This window comes from Cyanistes caeruleus, chromosome 7 (assembly GCF_971803275.1).
Source record: "Cyanistes caeruleus chromosome 7, bCyaCae1.hap1.1, whole genome shotgun sequence".
NCBI classification, from domain to species: domain Eukaryota; kingdom Metazoa; phylum Chordata; class Aves; order Passeriformes; family Paridae; genus Cyanistes; species Cyanistes caeruleus.
Window position 1 is genome coordinate 13,313,314 of NC_141707.1, and position 18,713 is coordinate 13,332,026.

An 18,713-nucleotide genomic window follows, 5' to 3' on the forward strand; every position below is an offset into this window, starting at 1 on the left:
TGTTTTTCTTAACAAAAAATGTGGATTAATATCCTAAGTACTAATTCCAAGAAGCACCATTCCCAGTGTCTCAGCCAAACTGTAAGTTTGTCTTAACACCTTCCTGTTTCATGGTCTTTGCTTCAAAGGCAATCATGGAAAATTGCAAAGCAGTGCTTGGCTAAGATCCACACTGGCATCACCACCACCCATGCCAGGCACCATTTCACGTGGAGGACTTCAAGTGCTTGGGAAAGGACCTAAAGGTCTTCTTGATTTTTCTCAATGTTTCTGTCTCTGCAGTGGGATATGTTTCATAGATATCATCTTATTTGCTTCACATCATATGCTCTTATCATTATATGCTATTTATTTTCCTCTCCAATCTACTTTTTCCATTTTTGAAGTCTCAGGGAGCCCTGCCCAAGTCAGCTAAATGAAGAGAAGACTGATGGGTCATTTGATTACCAGAAATAAGCACTTACTCCCTGAGAAGCAGATCTGGTAGCAAGACCTTTTCAAACTTGCTGATAGTAATGCAATAGGATCCAGCAGCTAACAATTAAAGCTGCATCAATTCAACCTTGAAACAGTCTGCAATTTCCTAGCAGTAACTGCAGCTGAACCTTGGAACTGTTTACTGGGAACAGCAGAGGGCGAATCCCTGTCACATGATGTGTTCATAAAGTGAAAGCTTCAGTTTGTCTCTGGAAAAACTTATATAAAGGTTGTGAAGTGAACAGCATTTCTTTCTGGAGTCTCCATTTCTTGATCTACAAACTTGTTTCTTCACTTGTTCTTGTGAATCACATGAAGAAGGTGGTCCCTTTTAATACCCAAACCATGTTTTTTAGACAAAAGTTCTCAGATGATCTGCAGAACACTTTAAACAAACAGGGATCCACTTGACTGGTGATGTTCACATCTAGTGTAGGAACAGATCATTTCATCCAGTTAGACTGTTCAATCTTTGGTTTGCATTTCAGCTTATGTTTTGGCTAGGGAGCAGGGAATGGAATAAAGGATTATTTTGCTTTTCTCTGCTACACAGACTGTCTGAGGATAAGAAGAGCTAGGCCCTAAGCATTACTGACCACACTTCTGCTGCTAGTTTCTAAGCACACAGCTGCTCACTCTAATGCCCCTGTGATCAGTATTGTACCTGCCTGGCACCAAGCTGACACTGACTTACTAACTTGCAGCACCTCAGGCTAAAGCCCCAGTAATCCTATTAAACCCCAAACACTATATAAATCACGAAGAAGATCATCCACCTGCATTTCACATAAGGCCTATCACACAAGGCAAGAGCCAGTCAAAAAGTGCACATTGTAAATAAAGACTAACCTGGAAAAAAAATAGCATTTTAATACACAGGCATCTACAGCAATCAACAAGAAAATAACAAAAATATTCTGAGCAATAACACACTTAAACTTCTCTGTGCTTGTTTTCAAAAGTAATTTCAAAGATGGAAAGCTCTAGTATTCATTTCATCCACACTCATATTTCTCCATTTCAAAAGCAAATTCTGTCCTTTTTTTATTTAAAACCTTTTCTCTAGGGGGGAAAAAAAAATCCTTACAAGAACCTGCTTTTAAAAGATAATCTAGGGATTCTGTTTTGTAAAAATAGAGCTGATTTTCAAAAGAGGAAGGAGCCTGACTTAAATTTCTCAACATCTGCAACTGCAGCTCTCCCCCAGGCATCTGATTAAGCATCTATGGAAATAAGTAGGCACTTCAGCATTCTGCCAAACTGGACTGAAAAGTATGCTTCAATGCTTTGATGATTTGGGATTTCACCTTCAAAACAGTTCAGGTCTTAAATACACTCCATTATAAAACACAGGTTCATTGTTTAGTGTTCAATTTTGGCCAACAATTCTTTGGCAACATTTTCAAGACAAGGACAATACCTTCCTTCCTTCTGACCTGAGCTTCCTATAACACCCCAATTTTCAGTCCCACATTTCTACCACAGAAGTAGCCACCTTTTGAAGGGTGATAAACACACTTTCTAATAAATATTATAATGCAGAATTCCAGTCCTGCACTAAGCCTCTGCCTGTAAGCTCCATATGAATATGAGGAAAAAAGTCTGAGTACAAAAATTAGCCCTGCAATACCATTTCAGTGTCTGACATGAGATTTAATTTTTGCTTTTCAGTTCCTCTCACATGTCTAAAGATCAATTATAGCAGACATATTAAACTTACATAAATTCCCTTATACAATTTCTTGTTCTGAAAACTATAATTAACATAAATTGATATATATATATAAAATGCAATTGTTTGTCTGATAGTACTTAGGCTGTTCCCTGAAAAAAAAGACAACCACAATCATCCTGACTTGGGGCCAACAATATTACTTTAACTTGGGGTCTGCAACAGATAATCTTGAGAAGTTAAAATAAGAAATGAACTTTTCAAAAACGATTATGGTCTATACTGTGCACACACTACAGAAGCAAGACAAAAACATGCATTACAACCACATTCCAGATGAACTCCAACATTCTTTTTCCATACTCCTACTAAGACTAAATGCCTTGGACACCAGTTAGGTATTGAGATCCAAATTTGCCTTGTTCAATCATAGCCAGTGATACAAACTTTGTTTCCCACCAAATTACTAGAAACATACTGTGACTGCTTGGTTTGTTTATAAGAAGAAACAAAGCAAGATTCTTTCTGAGAAAATAATTTGCAATACAAAAAAAATTCACCCACACCTACAACAAATTTTTGCATGTCACAAAAGTATTGTAAAGTGAATAGACTTCAGTAACATGCAAAACTGCAAAATCATCCCTACTTATTTTTCCTTCCAAGCATAGTAGCTGTTTTATTTTCTTCCTCTTAGTCAAATCCTCTCTTCCTCCTCCCCACCCCAAGTTTTATCTCACAATTTTCTTTATTCTGAAACACTTCATGAAACAATTATAGTAAGTTATATAAAGTATTTTAAAGACCTCTCCTAAAGAATCCTAAAGAAGAATGCTCCTAAAGAAGCATTTTAACAAGCTTGGCATTTTGGTCAAAAAAAAAAGAACAACGTTTACTGAGTCACAATTGAGTGCATTTAACTATTTAAAAACTTTGTGGAAAAAACCTCAAGTGTACGTGTTAGTTCATCTAAAACTCAGCACAATGTGAGTTTACCTGTACCTTAACCGTGCTGTAGGTCATGATGAGTCACTGTTCTCTGGAAGAGCAGCCAGAGCACCACCTGCAACTTGTCAGGAGGTTGAAATGTGATTAAGTTATCCAAAGCTTTCCTCTAGCAGGAAAAGTCCTCCCTTCCACAGAATTACTGCATGAATGCATTGACATAAAACAGTATTTCCAAAGCCAAGTATCATTTCACCTCCATGCTGAAAGCAAAGCATAGACAAAATAAAAGGTTCTCACAACAATACCAAACAATTTGGGTTTGTTTTTAAAGGTAGCTTTGGGGAACCAAGAGTTACACTATTTCTAGTCAAATTCTGCCTCTTCTTTTTCCCCTGAGTTCTTTCTCTCGCTTTTGTAATAAGGACTGGCCCTGAACACAGCCATTAGGAAAAGTTTAATACATTCCTGTAGCCCTAGGGAGAGTAGGGGCCACTGCATGCTAATAGAAAAAACATCGTGGTGTCTGCTGCATGTGAGCTGTTACGCATCTTCCTTGGAATTTTTCAAAACATCAGGCTATTTAATTATCCTCACAAAACTGCACGGAGAACAAGGTAACAGTCATGCAACTGGAAATACAATAATTCAATGTTCTGACTTTAAGAGTTTCAAGATACTTATCTCAGAGGCTCTATTTGAACCTGAAAAGATGACAAACCTTCCATCCACTGACCCAAACAATTGCAGTTTCCACTTCCTAACTAGTAAACAATTAGTCAGCTTACACTCCAGGCTTCTAATGAAAACAAATGAAAATGTACAGATTTGTTAAGGCTGGCAACAAATTAATCCTGCTAAAATTGCTCTCCCTTTCAATAAGCCTGATGCTTTTCCGTGCTATTCTTTAATCTTCGTGATCCAATCCATTTTATTAAGCTACATTTTCAAAATTCTCTTCTTCCCATTCCCTCTTTTCTATCTCCTAGTGCAAAGCTATTAATTGGCAACAAAGTATAACTGCAGAGCAATCCAGTGTTAAGCACCAGGCTATACCAAGTGTCTACAATGAAACCGTGATTTTGCAAAAGTGGTTCATCTCCCTTGAAACTGCTTGTTTGCCTCCACACGTTCCCAAAAGAAAGGCTGTTCTAAATTTACTAACTGATCTTCTTGGTATGAGTTATGTACCCAGTATGTTACTTTGCCACTCCTTTGCTGCTCTTTAAGCATTACCCAATGCTAAATTCCCATCAAGTACAACAGCAAGTCAAGAGCACGGCCTACCATTCTGTGCCTCAAATGAGACCAGAGCCCAAGTGCAACATATGAATCTGGGCACTCCAGAGCAACAGAGAACACTGATACAAGTTAATGACTGGAAATCTTCGTACAGCTGCTTTTTAAATTATTTGCTATGAGCAGCTGCTTCCAGCAAAAATATTCAACAGGAAAGGCAAAAGCATCAAATGCAGAATTTGAGACATGAACAGATTTCAGGAAGATCAGTTATGACAGTGAAGTTAGACTGTGCAGAGTTTCTAAGTGTTGATGCTAATCATGATATTCTAACAGCAAAAGGGAAAGTTTCTGGACATCTTAAGTGCCAGAGGAATTATTTTGTCCAGAAATTTAAACAAATTAGTTTGTGTCAAAGAGGTCAAAGGGAAGATGCAAGTATTACTGTCCTAAAAGATACCAATAAGGGTTTTCATTACTCAGGTACCTCAGTTGCTGCTTGTTAGTGGTGCTTCTATTTCTGCAACACTAATGTCTGCCTAAAGTACATATAAATCATGTACATTTACTTATTACTCACACTCCTGGCTTCTGATAAAATTACTTATCAAAACCTAATAAAGCATTGTGGACCATTCTAGACTCATGCTTAATATTACCATATGCAGAAAACATTTAAAAATTTTTACAAATGTGTTCTCAGCTCAGAAATGGCTCTAACAATTTCATGATTTTGCTAAAAAAATCTTAACTAAAATTAGTATTCTGTGTGTGGGCATACCACTATATTTTTAATTTTTTGAAGCGACTAAAAAAAGTCCTGGTACTAACCTTAATCTTTTATGGCTAAGTTCTATAAAAAAACAGTAAAACTCACTCCAACTGCTAAAAAAAGCCATAAGCATAGCTGAAGCAAATGAGTTTGCAGATTGATCCTGATCAGTCCTTGCTCCATTTTCTTGTTTTGGAAAGCATCATCCCACTCTTCCATCAAGGAAGAGGGGTAAAAAATCTCAAGTGAATATTCCTCCTCATTGCCAATGCACAGAAGCTGCTGGAGGTGAAAGCAAAAGCTCCCATGTACCACCCTTTCCTGACACACAAGAGAAAATCTGACATCAAGGACTTTCAGTCTCTCAGATGCAGTATCTTTAAAAAATGTTACCGCACCGGCAGAGTTCAGCAGCTGATAAAAAAGGTGACCCAAGGCATCTGCTACAGACCAGGAAAAAGGGAGACAGAGCTGAATTCTAATCACGTCCTCTGTTTCGTGAATACAACCCTCATTTTAGTTCACATTTTGACAGTCCCATGGCTGGCCAGGATGGCTGGCTTCAGAGGTGACCCCAACACCTACAATATTTCTTTCTAATGAACAGGGTTTTTTCTATTACCCTCTGCAAGGGTAATCAAAACTTCACTCTCCAGGCTCCCATCCTTACTAAACCAAAAAGGACAAGAAAAAGATGACAAAAGCCATGAGTATGAACGTGCATGCAGAGAACTGCAGAAATCCAAAATTACTGGAGGTCTGAGGAGGGATGAGAATGACAAGATAATTGCAGAGATGCCTGAAGACAAAACAGAGAGAGAGAGTGGTAGAGGAAGGAAATCAGAAGAGAAAGCACTTTGGGACAAGATGATAAGATAGGAAAACTTCAAAGAAAGTAATCAAAAGAATAATTTTAAGATAATGGATACATGACATTTCAGAACACATAGTCTTAAAATACTAATTGTTCCTGTTCTGTGCTTAAATTGATTAGAGTTCTGTGGTTATCCAATTAAAATACCTCCTTAAACACACACCAGTGATAATTAGGAGGAAAAGAATCTCACAATGTAATATTACATAAAATCACTTGGACTCTTACAGTTAGAAAGTTGAATTTAAAATAATCTGTTCTATAATGGTCGAACTATCATTCAAAAATTAGAGGGTAAGCTAGGCGTAACTCTTTATAGAACACTATTTTTAGGAAGGTATGATACTTAGGAAGCTTGATTTTGGGTGGATCCATTACATTCCTATCCTAAGTTTCAACAGACAGGAAGATGTATGTTGGGTGTTTTATGACACCCCCAAGACCAATATTACAGTATTTATAAATCAAAAGCAATAGTGAAGTCCTAAACAGGTTTCATGGAGGCTGCAACATTTAAGGAAGCACTGTTAATTTTACTGTGTGCTTTTTAAAAGTGAGATAAATTTGGGGGTTGGGACTAGATGGTCTTTAAGTTCCATTCCAGCCCCTCAACATTTTGTGATTCTATGATAAGGGCAGCAAGAGGAAGCTTTTCACATTGAGACATCACTTGTCATGAAAGGGCTTCCTCAAAACTCAAAATCTGGAAGCATTTGCAGGAGTTCAGATTTCACTAATGTGATCTGGCAGACTGTTCCACAGCTGAATCCTTACAACCAAGGGCATTTTATCCCCAGTTCTTCGAGCATTAATCCTGGGCTTTGCTAACTGCATTATGCCAGATCCACACACCCGTGGGACAGTTCACAGTCCAACTCAACCTTTCCACTATAAAAGCCTAGAGAAAAAAAATTTCTGCGAGGTCCAGGAGGAACAGTGCTATAAACACTTCTAGCTCTTTATTCATTGGGACTTTTCCATGTGCGAATAATGGATAAAAACTTCAATCAATTGAGAATTTAAAATTCAATTCCTTCTAACTGTAAAATAGTTGATACTCTGTCCAACTCAGATTCCTAGCCATGCTACTTATTACAAACTATCAATAAGTGAAATACCACCTATAGCACCTAATTACATCTTGGAACATTCATGCTCTAAGAGATCACACGTGGACTGTTTCTAATTTCAGGTGAGTAATGACAAGAACTAAACTTTTAAGTAAAGACCTACAGAAATATTACTACATCTATTTACATTTTAGTGAGATAAAATGTCTTCACTCAAATCTATCTAACATTTTACAAAGATCAGAGAGCATATGCAGTAACATAAATATCCAATGAGTAACTTACAAATTAGAATATTTGTAGGAGAAAACTTTCTCCCCATATCCAGGAAATGTGAATGTATCATGCAATACTTCTGCTGGTTTTCTGCAGAAAACCACATTTCACCGAATTTTTCAACCAGTTGCTTAATACATTGCACAGAATGAGGGAAAACTGATCAGATACACCAATCAAAGCAGATTACATCCTGTTAATCCACTCAACAATTTAAACTGTACTTGGCCTGATCTAAGAAGTGTAAATCACAGTAGGCCAATTAAGCATTATATCCATCTAGATTAGCTGGAACCAGGCATACAAGCATCTCCTTTTTCACTAAATATCAGCAAGTCTGAAAACGGTAAGAAAAACAACAACAGTATTATTATACACAAGACCACTTTCCGTTATTCAAATCATCCAGCACCGAAATCAGTTAAGAAGATTCATTTTTTATCCACAGGATGCAAAACTTCCCTTTAATTTGTTCTCCCGTAAAAGACAACTTCTAGCCTTTAGCAATCCACACCAGTCTTAGGTCGTCAGTCTGAAAGTAAAAGATTTCATTACTGGTTTCCCAAGAGGTAACAAATGAGATTTACATTCCAAACGTATTTTGGATAGAGGAGGATCAAAAGGACAAGCCATCCGCAGCAGCAGGAAGACACAAAAGCAGCCTCTGTGTGATACTCCACGGATCCTAATTGTCCTGGCCCTGCTGCTGCCCAAACTGCAGGGGCAGGGAGAGACAACTTGCTCTGTACTAACAAGGAATGATTCCAAGATTGATTTTTCATGGGGTTACTTACATGAGTAAATATTAATCAATTTATTTTAGGGTTGCAAATTATGATCAAAATAATTATTTGACAAATAAATTTTGCTTGCAGCTGACTTACAGACACAAGTCATGAAGCATATCCTGTAGAAAGCTAAATTCTTTGCTCTTTCAATCCTGCTTTTTCTTTTCCAAATGACACATAACCAGGTAAGGCACTAGGTCACCACACAACATTTCACATGTGGTTAATCAATGTGTATTTCAGATAACAAAGTCTTTAATATACAGATAGCCTATACTTATTCTTACACATTAGATGTCATTAATTTAAAAATCACATTAATTTGTCAGAAAAATGTCCACATATAAGAGCAAAACGTACCCCTGAAATCACACTCAAAAAAGATTATATGAGAAGTATTTCTGATTTTTTCCAGACTGAGTGACTAAGAGTTCATCAATGCTTGTGCTTTGTTCCTCCACCACAATCTCCCATTTGTTTGGGTGAATTTTTATCAAAGTACAAGAAAGAGAAGCTCTTCCACGGTGACAATAACAACACAAACCTTGGAAAGGAGACACAGTGATGTGCACAAGACCTGAGACTTACATCTTCTTCCATGAACAGATTCAAAGTGTACTAACTTAAACCCAAAACCCAGCAGTATATGAAAAAAAGAGCTTCTTTCAAGCAAATCCATGGCAGTTCTCCCATTGAAAGAGAAATTAAACAGATGCACTAGTCCTCCTCGTATTGACTTCATATACCCTTTATACAGCTGACAATTGAGGTTTATGGCAAGAGGTGTTGAACACACTTCTTTTATTTATAGTATTTCAAACTCTTTAAAAACCAAGATAAGCATAAGCAAGGTTTAAAAACCTCCCGACCTAATGTTCTTAAAGCCTTGGCAATTAATTGTTGCACTTAGTGATTTACCCTATCAAGATGGAGCAAGCATATCTTCAGCTCAACATAAATCAAAACCAGACTTATTTATAGTGTATCTAAGCCAAAGCCTTTTACCTATTGACTTACCTTAAGTAGAAACCCCATACTTAAATCTATGCCATTGTATGCAGTCAGTATCAACATCAGTATAAAGAGGAAATTAAACAACATAAAAAGCAAAGATTTTTTCCAAAACAGTGAGCCAGTTTTCAAAAGACACAACATCTCACTGGAAATGAGTATTCTTAAAACTACCAGGCAAAATTGAACCAAATACCCAATAAAGTAAACAAAAAACACCCAATCAAATTCAACTAATGAAAATAAGGATAACATTTTAAACTGGTGATTAGTCCACCACTTAGAACATGAAGTCTGACAATTTGACTTTATTCACCTATTTAATATAAAGGTATCCATAAATCCACTCTATAAAAAGCAGCCTTCCATAATTTGCAATATTTACAGTATGTTTTATACAATGCCTCAAAAGATTTAAAAACCCCTAAAACCTCTCTCTCAAGAATGAAAAAGCCTACATCTTTGGTATCAAGAATAAAAAATAGATCTACACTGTTCAGTGCAACTAAATATATGACACTGAAACTAAGGCAAGAGGTGGGAAAAATCAAGAGCTCTGTGGAACATTAAGGAGTGTGAGAATTTACATCTGCTCAGCAGCAGCACCAGGGTTTTTGCAGTGGCTCTCTACACTAACCTATAGCTCCATAATGAAAAATATCAGCCTGTCAACAGCCCAACATAAGACATATTACCCAAGCTCAGAGCAAGTTGACAGCACACACTCAAGTTAATGGGACTTGTTTATAAAAGTTTAGTTAGGTCAAAGTTGTATTTTGCTCAAAGTTATTTCACTCCAAGGAAGTCAAAACACATTTTAGGAAATGAAACAGAGAAGTGATGTCATATCTACACACGCAGAGATTATTAGGTGAACATTTGACACTAAAACACTATGTAAGGCAATTACAAACTGTGACATTTACTCCAATTATGATAATTAGCTACACATACTTAAAAGATCCTAACAGCATTTTGGGAAGGTCTGGGAATTGCTCAACATGGCATTATTCAAAACATAAGGAGATGGCTATTATATGAAACAATGTCTGTGTGTGTGTGTGTGTGTGTGTGTGTATATTTATTTTTTTATACAGACACACAGATATGAAACAACAATATGCACCAAACTTCCTTAAGGGTTGTTTTCTCCTAAGTGACAGTGGCCTCCTGTTTTTGTCTAGATAAAGAGCATTCAATTGGAGCTTTTTCTAATCCACACACATGCAGCAGCATCTCTGTGGCTACATCTGTACCTGCATGAGAACAGGCCAGATGCTGAAGCCATGAAGGAGAGCACACACTAAATGCCCTTGTCCCACATTTCTCACGGAACAGACCTGTCTTGTCCCTAATCCATGCTGGGACAGTCCCTAGCCCATGGCTGTCCCTTAGCAGTGTTCCATCAGAGCTGCTGAGACTGGCCCAAGGCAGGCCAGGGAGCCTCTGACACCTGGACAGTGCCATAACCCTATGAGAACACTCAGGGTCAGCAGGTGCAGCCCCAGCCTTACCTTACCTTCCTCAGGGGAAGTTCTGCAAGACTCAGAGCACAACAGTTGTATTTTTCTTCTTTTCCTTCACAATATAAATATTTTGGAAATTATTTCCATGAATGCGATATTTATGTTGGTGAAGACAATGTAGATATTTTTATTAGAGCAATGAAGCAAGAAACATAAAATATGGGTTTATGTAGTTATGGCTTCATTTTAGAGATAATACATTTACAATCTCTACTCCTTGTTTCTAGTAGGAGAAATCTCTTCTATTGAACTACCAGCTCAAAACAGATTCAAATCAGTAAACATGCAGGAGAATAATAAGATCAACCAAGCAGACCGGCCTTTTAAAAATTCCTCTTAAATAAAGAAAACAGACCATTGAACAAGTACTTCTGAAGCTGGAATGCTGTACCCCAGCACTATGAAGCTCACATGCTCTTGTGAGAGTGAGGTTAAGGAATCACTCAAAGATTGACCTTTCTGACAGTCAAGATCCAAAGGGTGTTGCTGGTTTTATAATTTTTTTAACATTATTTTGCTCAGCATGTAATATCCAATGCCCTTGATATGAGGCACCAAGTGAATTACCATTTTTGAGCATTTTTTTCAGCAGGATCCTTATAGACCACACTGCTTCCCATCAGTCTATGGTTGATCCACTCCACTCACCATGAGGTGCTGCAGCTTCAGCTGTCACATTTATTCCTGGAAAACTCTTTTTTTCCTACTGTGGCTACTCTATCTGACAAGGATCAGTCAATGTTTTCATTTTTAAAGATGCTGCTGGTCATGCCTTGAAGAAAATGAAATTTACTGCTGTATGCTTTGGGTTCATCTAATTACAATACTACCCTTCAGGGAATTTTTAAACTAATGACATTGGAATTGTCAAGCACAAAAACTTTTAATCTGATTTTTCAAGTGGATCCTAGCCAATGGATCCTGGCCACCACAGCACTTAAAACACATTTGACTGTCCTCCATGCAATATTTAGGTGGGCTTCTTATCAAAATGTTAATTTTTGTTACTTAATATCTTTCTCTGGTGGTCAAGATAAGGCATATAGGAATATTGACAATGCTATTAAAGTTTTTATGACTGGAAGTCATAAAATCAAATTATGTGTGTGTATATACAGCTTCACAAATGAAAGGAGGCACAGACTTCGAGAAATCTGAACCAAAACACTGTATGAAAAACTCCTCCATTTGTCTGCTGATCTTATGATGCAACATCAAAAAACACCAGCTCAACAATAGTTATTTTATTATTGCAACATCCTGGTCTTTATTTTCAACATTCTTTTCATTTTCATGTTCATTAATACCATGAACAAAGCCCCAAACAATTATTATGTCACAATGACTCCTTAACCCCCTGCCCAAAAGGAAACAATTCAGATGAGCCATCAATCATCCACTTTTGGCTATCTCCTTAGTTCTAAAGTACAAATAATGCACCACTTGAGCTGTTGGGTTTGGTTTGACTGCACTAGTTGAGTCTTTTGGTCAAATAACGATGGACTGGCACTTCAATTCTAAATTCATTTCCACTATTACTGTTTCATAGACACAAGCTGCAACTGTGCCATGTAGAAACATTGATAACTACATGTCAAAGAAAAGATCCTCTTCCAAATCTCTCTTTCTTTCAAACATAATTATTGTTTATTTTTTTCAAAACTGCCTACTTTATGACAAATTTATTAAACAAATTATGAAATACAAGTATTATTGTTCATTAAGCAACTGCTATTAGCATTCTAGTCCTCCCCAATCAAAGAAAAATACAGTTGCAACACAAAACTGTGCAAATGTAACAAAACTCAAAATAATGGCACAAGCCAATGGTTACATCCAAACCAGACTTAGCCTGGGACACTTGTCATTTTCTCTCCAGTACTACCAGGTATCCTGAGAAGAAAGAACAGCTCTCCAAGGGAACATGGAGTGAAATGAAAGCTGTGACTTCCCATTTGCTTCAAAAGCTAAACGTGTTCATCCTGTCAGCAGAACTTGGAAACCTAACACCAACTTTATTATCAAACCAAGTTACAGGATTCCTATGTGCTGGAAGGGATAACAACCACATCCACTTGTAATGCGAGTGACCACCTCCAACAAACAGTCAGGGCTTGCACTTCCAATGAAAATTCACAATCCAACCACAGCCATTTAACACAACTATGCAAAAGTGAGCATGCAACTGCTCCACAACTTCCTTCAATTTTAAAAGACACATTTCAAGCACTGACGTCTGTGTTTCTGTAAAAATATAAAACCAAAAAGCGCTACTTGAACTCTTCTGCAAGTACTACAGTATTTTAGCATCATATCCTACTTCCCACAAAGATGTGTCCTTGTAACACACATCCATGCTACACAAAGCTGTATCACTGTTTTCTATCCTACTGCCAGAGATGGATTTTCAGCCTTTTCCTCACTGATATTCCAACTGACCACAAACAAGTTGTTGTGGAGGCACATCACATACACCCTGCATAGTGATGTATAATAAATTATACATAAACTATGCAGTTTACTCCAATTTCAATGGAAATTACAAAGAACTTCTCTCAGATACTAAACTCAAATATCAAAATAATGGATCATGCCACTCTCAATTGCCAAAGGGCCCCGAGACGATTAGAGAAACACCTCACATAATGCCAAGTAGCTTCAAAGCACGAAAACATACACTCCCAAGGTTGCAGGAGTATGTCTCCTTTCCTGACAGGTAAGAGAACTTCTACATGAAACAGTCAATTCTGTTCCATCTGTTAGCAATGAAATTAATACACTTCCTTCTGGTGGTAACTACACTCCAGTCTCTCCCCCTCTGATTAGTAAGGGACAATGTGAATACAAAAGGTTATGGCCGTGCCATGCATAATGACAGCAGGATCAAACAAAATTAGGCTCAGCCAGTCAGAGCACTCCATGCTTTGAAAGGCAGTGTTTTGGATACAGTCTCAAATAAAGGATTTTGAACGTGCTGCTACATTTGAAGCACATTATTTACATCTCGTTTTTAATGATTCAGTAACATTAGCTAAACAGGTGTTCATTAGCCAATGGAGAAAATGCAATATCCTAAGCATTCTGCCACTGACTGAAGGAGTTTTTGAACAAAATGCTGAGTTAGATTGAAAAGAAAAAAAAAAAAGGAAGAGGAATTAGACGTAATTATTCAAGAATTTAATCTGTAGATTGAGTCTCATCCATAGAAACCCCCCTTATTTTACAGCATATTGAATCTTTGCAGTTTAAAGCATGTTGGCACATAAAGGAAAAAGTTAATTTCTTTTCCATTAGGCATTACTACTTAATCTTATAAAGGGGGAAAACACAAAATTCATTCAATTTCTTCTCAGGAAGTCTGACAAAACAGTATATTGTTTCTGGCTAGCAGCCACTGTACTATCATACAGTTTCTTAAAGGTGCAACACTGTGCATTCTTCCAGGTTTGAAAAAACACTGGAAGTGTGAAACAAACAGAAATGCCCGTTAGCTAAATTCACTCTAAAAAACAAATAGCAAGAAAACAATAAGTCTTTAAGGAAGACAGAGGGTCCTTGCAGAGGCTGGCAAATGCTTGAAGCCAAACTAAATCCACAGTGCTAACAAACCATGGCTCTGCTCTGGCATCACCAGAAGGCTGTTTTTATAAAGACAGATGGACAGAAAGGAGGCTTTTCATCTACAATTCTGTCAAGTTAAACTACTACCAAGCAGAAGTTTAAAAGTGGTTTCCAGTCAATCATATGAGCTCCATGGAATCTCAGAGCCCCTTTTAAGGTGTCTCTTTTAAAGACAGAAAGATAGATACACACATGTGAATTAGACTCTACATCCACTGTGGTAGCTCCAGCTGACACAAAAGCAACCACCACATTTTTGGAAATTTAAGAGCCTGAACAGCAGTGTTGATTGACAGGAACCATTAGGCTTGTTCCTTTCATATGCTAATAATGACATCATGCCTTATGGCCTGATGCTGCAATCACATATTATCATCTTATAAAGTCATTTTTTCCAAAGAAGTCCAATACGTGAGCAAACAGCTCACCTGCCTATAGGAGGAAGGTTTTTTAATTTGTCCATGACACAGATTTCCTTCTGTACCTTAGCGCTGTGCATAACTACTACTGAAATATTTATAAAGGTTTGACTTACTTTTTTTTGAAAAAGTAAGAAAATAATATAATTGTTGGGGCAGAAAAAAAAAATCTACAAATCTACAAATTTTGAAGCATACAGGATGCAGCCCAGGACATCAACAAAGTGAAGCAAGGAAAGGCCCCAATGGTATTTCAGGTACAGGAGTGATTCAGGGCCGAATCTCTCGCAAATATTCTAATGCAATGTAGTGTAGTGCAAAGACTCTGTCACACAGCATCCCAGAAAAGGGAGGGGAAAAAATAATTATAAATACTCTCTCCGTGTTCCTGACATATATACAGGAACAAAATAAGCGATAATAAATTATGTAACTCTATTACTGACTACATATACCACATTCATTTATTTTGGCATCATACAAGCCAAAAGAGAATTTCATTTTTCTCAAACACCCTGGTTTGTAGTGATGTGCACTGAAAAGGTTAAGAGAAAAAACCAAAAACGTACTAAGAAAAGAACAAAATCTCCACATCAACAAACAATCCACAGAACAGTGAGGACACGAATATAAACCTATTTTTCCCACACACATACTGTCATTGTGCTGTATTTCGTGCATACAGGAATAGGAACACATATAAAGTCCCCCTGTTTCGAAAACAACACGCTTGAAAACTGCGGTGATCCTTCTTCCCCACCACGGACAGTGCTATATAGAATCTGGAGAACAGCCTTATACATAAATAAATACACTAAACGGCGAAGGGGGACAGCCCGGAGGAAATAAACGCGGCACACAAAGTGCTGAACGCCTTCCCCGGGCAGGAAACCAGTTATAATTTAATGGCCCAAAACCGATTGAAATTAAGCCGAGCGGAACCCTGCGGGGCTCCGCGGCAGCGCGGCGCCCGAGTCTCCCGCATGATGGGGCCACCGCGGCGGGCGCTGGGGCGAGGAGCGGAGTCCCGGGGGTGCCGCACCTGCCGCGGCCCCGCCGCCGCCCGCGGAGAGCCCCGCGGAGAGCCCCGCGCCGGCCCCGCTGCGTCCCCAGCCCCGCGGGCGGCTCCCGCGGGCACCGGCGCCCACTCACCTGGCCGAGGCGCGCACTGCGGCTCCGCGCCCGCGGCGGGCTCCGGGCGAGGGCGGCTCCCGCTGCCGCTGCGGAGCCGGGCGGCGGCCGGAGTCACCCCGTCCTTGCGGCACGCGGCTCCCGCCGGTGGCGGCGGCCCCTCCGCGCCCACGGCGGGGCGAGCGCCTCCCGCGCAGGGGCGCCCGCGCCGCCCTCCGCCCCCGCGCCGTCTCAGCGCCGGGGCCGCGCCCCCCGCCCCTCCGCCAGCCCCCGCCTCCGCGCCGGCATCTTCCCCGCGATCGGGCACGGCCGTGGGTGGGGGCGGCAGGGCTGGGGCCGAGGCCGCAGCTCCGCGGGCCTGGGCGGCGCCGAGGCCGGGCAGCCGATAACAAAGCCGCCCGCAAGGCAGGGGGATGCGGCCGCCCAGGCCCCGGGTGCAGCGCCCAGCGCGTTGCAGGGGACCCCGGCCCGCACCCAGATCCGCTCGGCGAGCCCCGGTCCGCAAGCCCGAGAATGAAGGAACGGGGCGGGCGGGTGAGCAGCGATCCCCTGCGGAGCGAGGGAAATGCTCCTGCGGCTGCTACATTGTTACCGCTATTGACGAGCAAGCGCCGCTGAGGTGGTGCTTTGAAACGCCGGGGTGTTTTTTTTTTTTAAGTCACACACAGTTATCTGCACTGACGGCTATCGGTGTCATCAGCCGTGAGTATGAGCCAGCCTTCCACATCCCCTCAGTGCCAATTACCCGTCTGTTTCGCAGCAGTCAGAGCCGACAGCTCTACATTCCCTACTTTTTCGGCAATTTCACTTCTGCTTTGTCCATCACAATGAATTCGAGATTGTTTTCATAGGAAAATGTGGTTACAAAAAAAACCACAAATGAAATGAAAACTTAAAGTACATGAATATGTACAAAACACGTAGTAATCTAGAGGAAGAGAGATGTGAAACGCTGCAGAATCACAGCCCAACAAAAACACGGTAATGTCAGTAACAGGAGAAAATGGACATATTCTTACACTATCAAGGTTATGGTTATTATTGTGAGACAACACCTTATGCTTTGTTCTCTATATCATATTAAGATAAAATATTCCCACGACCACGGAGCACATCAGTCATCACTACTTTGTATTCCACATCTGTTTTCTAATATATATAAATAAAACAATATACGGGAAACTACATGGGTTTCTGTATTCTTTCTATACAGTTTCTGCAGAATATATATAGATGGCAACTCTATTAAATCAATGCATGTCAAAATAAAAAGTAAATCTAGTGGATTCTCAAAACCCTGGGCTCCAAATCCTTTCTGTACTGAAGCCCATGGCACTGTGGGCTTGGGCTTCAATAGAAGGAGGGAATTTGCTCTTCAGCCCTTCTGTACTAGAGGAACTGCTCCAGATACAAGTGTATGCGGCTGGATTCCAAAGTAGGTCAAGCTATAAAAGTCATTGACACTCTTCCACCTACCTGAAGCTTTAAAACTTTGGTTTGTTTCTTTTCTGTGGCTTGCACACCTTTTGGCACCTTGGCCCAAAGTAGTTTAAACATGCTTAATGTGCAGATGATCAGCGTGCAGCTGGTTATTCTTACACAAATTTTCCCTGATTCCTTATACTGAGGAGTGTACAGTTGTGATGTGTAATTGCAATAAATGATTGGACTTACATTAAAGGATCAGATTTGGATGATCATATATAGGTTAGTGTTCATTTGGACATTGTAGACACATCTCCCTTTTCAACAGTACCTTGGTTTGGCTCCAGGAATGTAACACTTATTTTACTTTCTGAATCAAGATGAAAATAGAAAAAAAAAAAAAAGAGCAGTGCCAAGAGTTTCATAACATTTATGATTATTTGTGCTTTGTTTTTGGTTATCATGACATTTTTTTGATGTTAAGATGAGAAACCCAGAAGATGAAAACCTTTAGCTAATGAATTATTCTCAGTGGATTTGCAAACTGTTAAAGCCCTTTGACTGTATAACAAGAGTGAAGACTTTCTGTAACTTAAAACTTCTCATCTGTCAAATTAAAAAGTACATAAATCCAATGCATTGGATTTTCATGTTTATCCCCCTGGAAATGGATACTGAAAATTTTCTTGTCCACTAAGCAAAAACATTAATTCATATGAATCCTCTTGACTTCCCCCAAACGTAAATGGTGGCGATCACAATAGTAAAATCTAATGTATTTGTAGAAATTCAGCACTACCTCTTTTCAGTGCTTACGAACCTGTTGATTCCTATGCATGCTTTCCTGACATAGTCACATTATATGTGATGCTACATGCACAGTTCTTTATTAACAGTTTCCACATCTTTGGTGTGAGTTAGGATTCTTTCCTGTTTTCCTCAGATGTAACTCTGGCTACACCTGAATAGAGTGGGGTGCACACCAGAAAATAAACATATTCCATGGAGGAATTGCTGCTTCAGTCTTCGTGGGTGCTCACACACTGCACTAGCAAGCAAGAGGATAACTTTTGAGAGCCATGCACTGAGGCAATGGGTAGTTTACCCTCAAAAGACTCAAAAAAACCATGGAAAACGAGCCCGCTTTTCTGCAGCACACAGACATCTTTTCTCCTCTTTCCAACTCTACTGCTCTCATCCAGCCCTCCCTGATCCTTCTTCTCTCTCCTTTGACAAAAAGTTCATGTGAAAAAATCAGAAACTCCTACTGCCTTCCCTAACATTCTGTAACAGAGATGGGCAGTACACAACACATGGCAATACCTTTCCAGGCTGACAAATGTCTTTTCAAAATTAAGTTACAATGCATTTGAGGCAAAGCCACTATTGGGTGAAAGTTGGAAAAATTATAATTGCTCTCACCTGGAGATTAGGACATAAAAATAGCTGGAGTAGTACTAGAATACA

General features: G+C 39.4%; 1 protein-coding gene across 8 annotated transcripts in view; it reads right to left on the reverse strand.

Annotated features, from left to right (window-relative positions):
* The window catches only part of HECW2 (HECT, C2 and WW domain containing E3 ubiquitin protein ligase 2), a 166,298-nt gene that overhangs the window by 125,773 nt on the left and 21,812 nt on the right, over positions 1-18,713 (reverse strand). Inside the window, exon 1 of one of the 8 annotated variants that reach the window (XM_086897039.1) lies at positions 15,843-15,976. The exons of 5 other annotated variants lie outside the window; for them this stretch is intronic. The gene's annotated coding sequence lies outside the window, so the exon portion shown is untranslated. Of the gene's footprint in view, positions 1-3,151; positions 3,194-15,842; positions 15,977-18,713 lie in introns of those variants that run through there. 2 more of the 8 variants (XM_086897043.1, XM_086897046.1) reach the window with 2 other exon arrangements.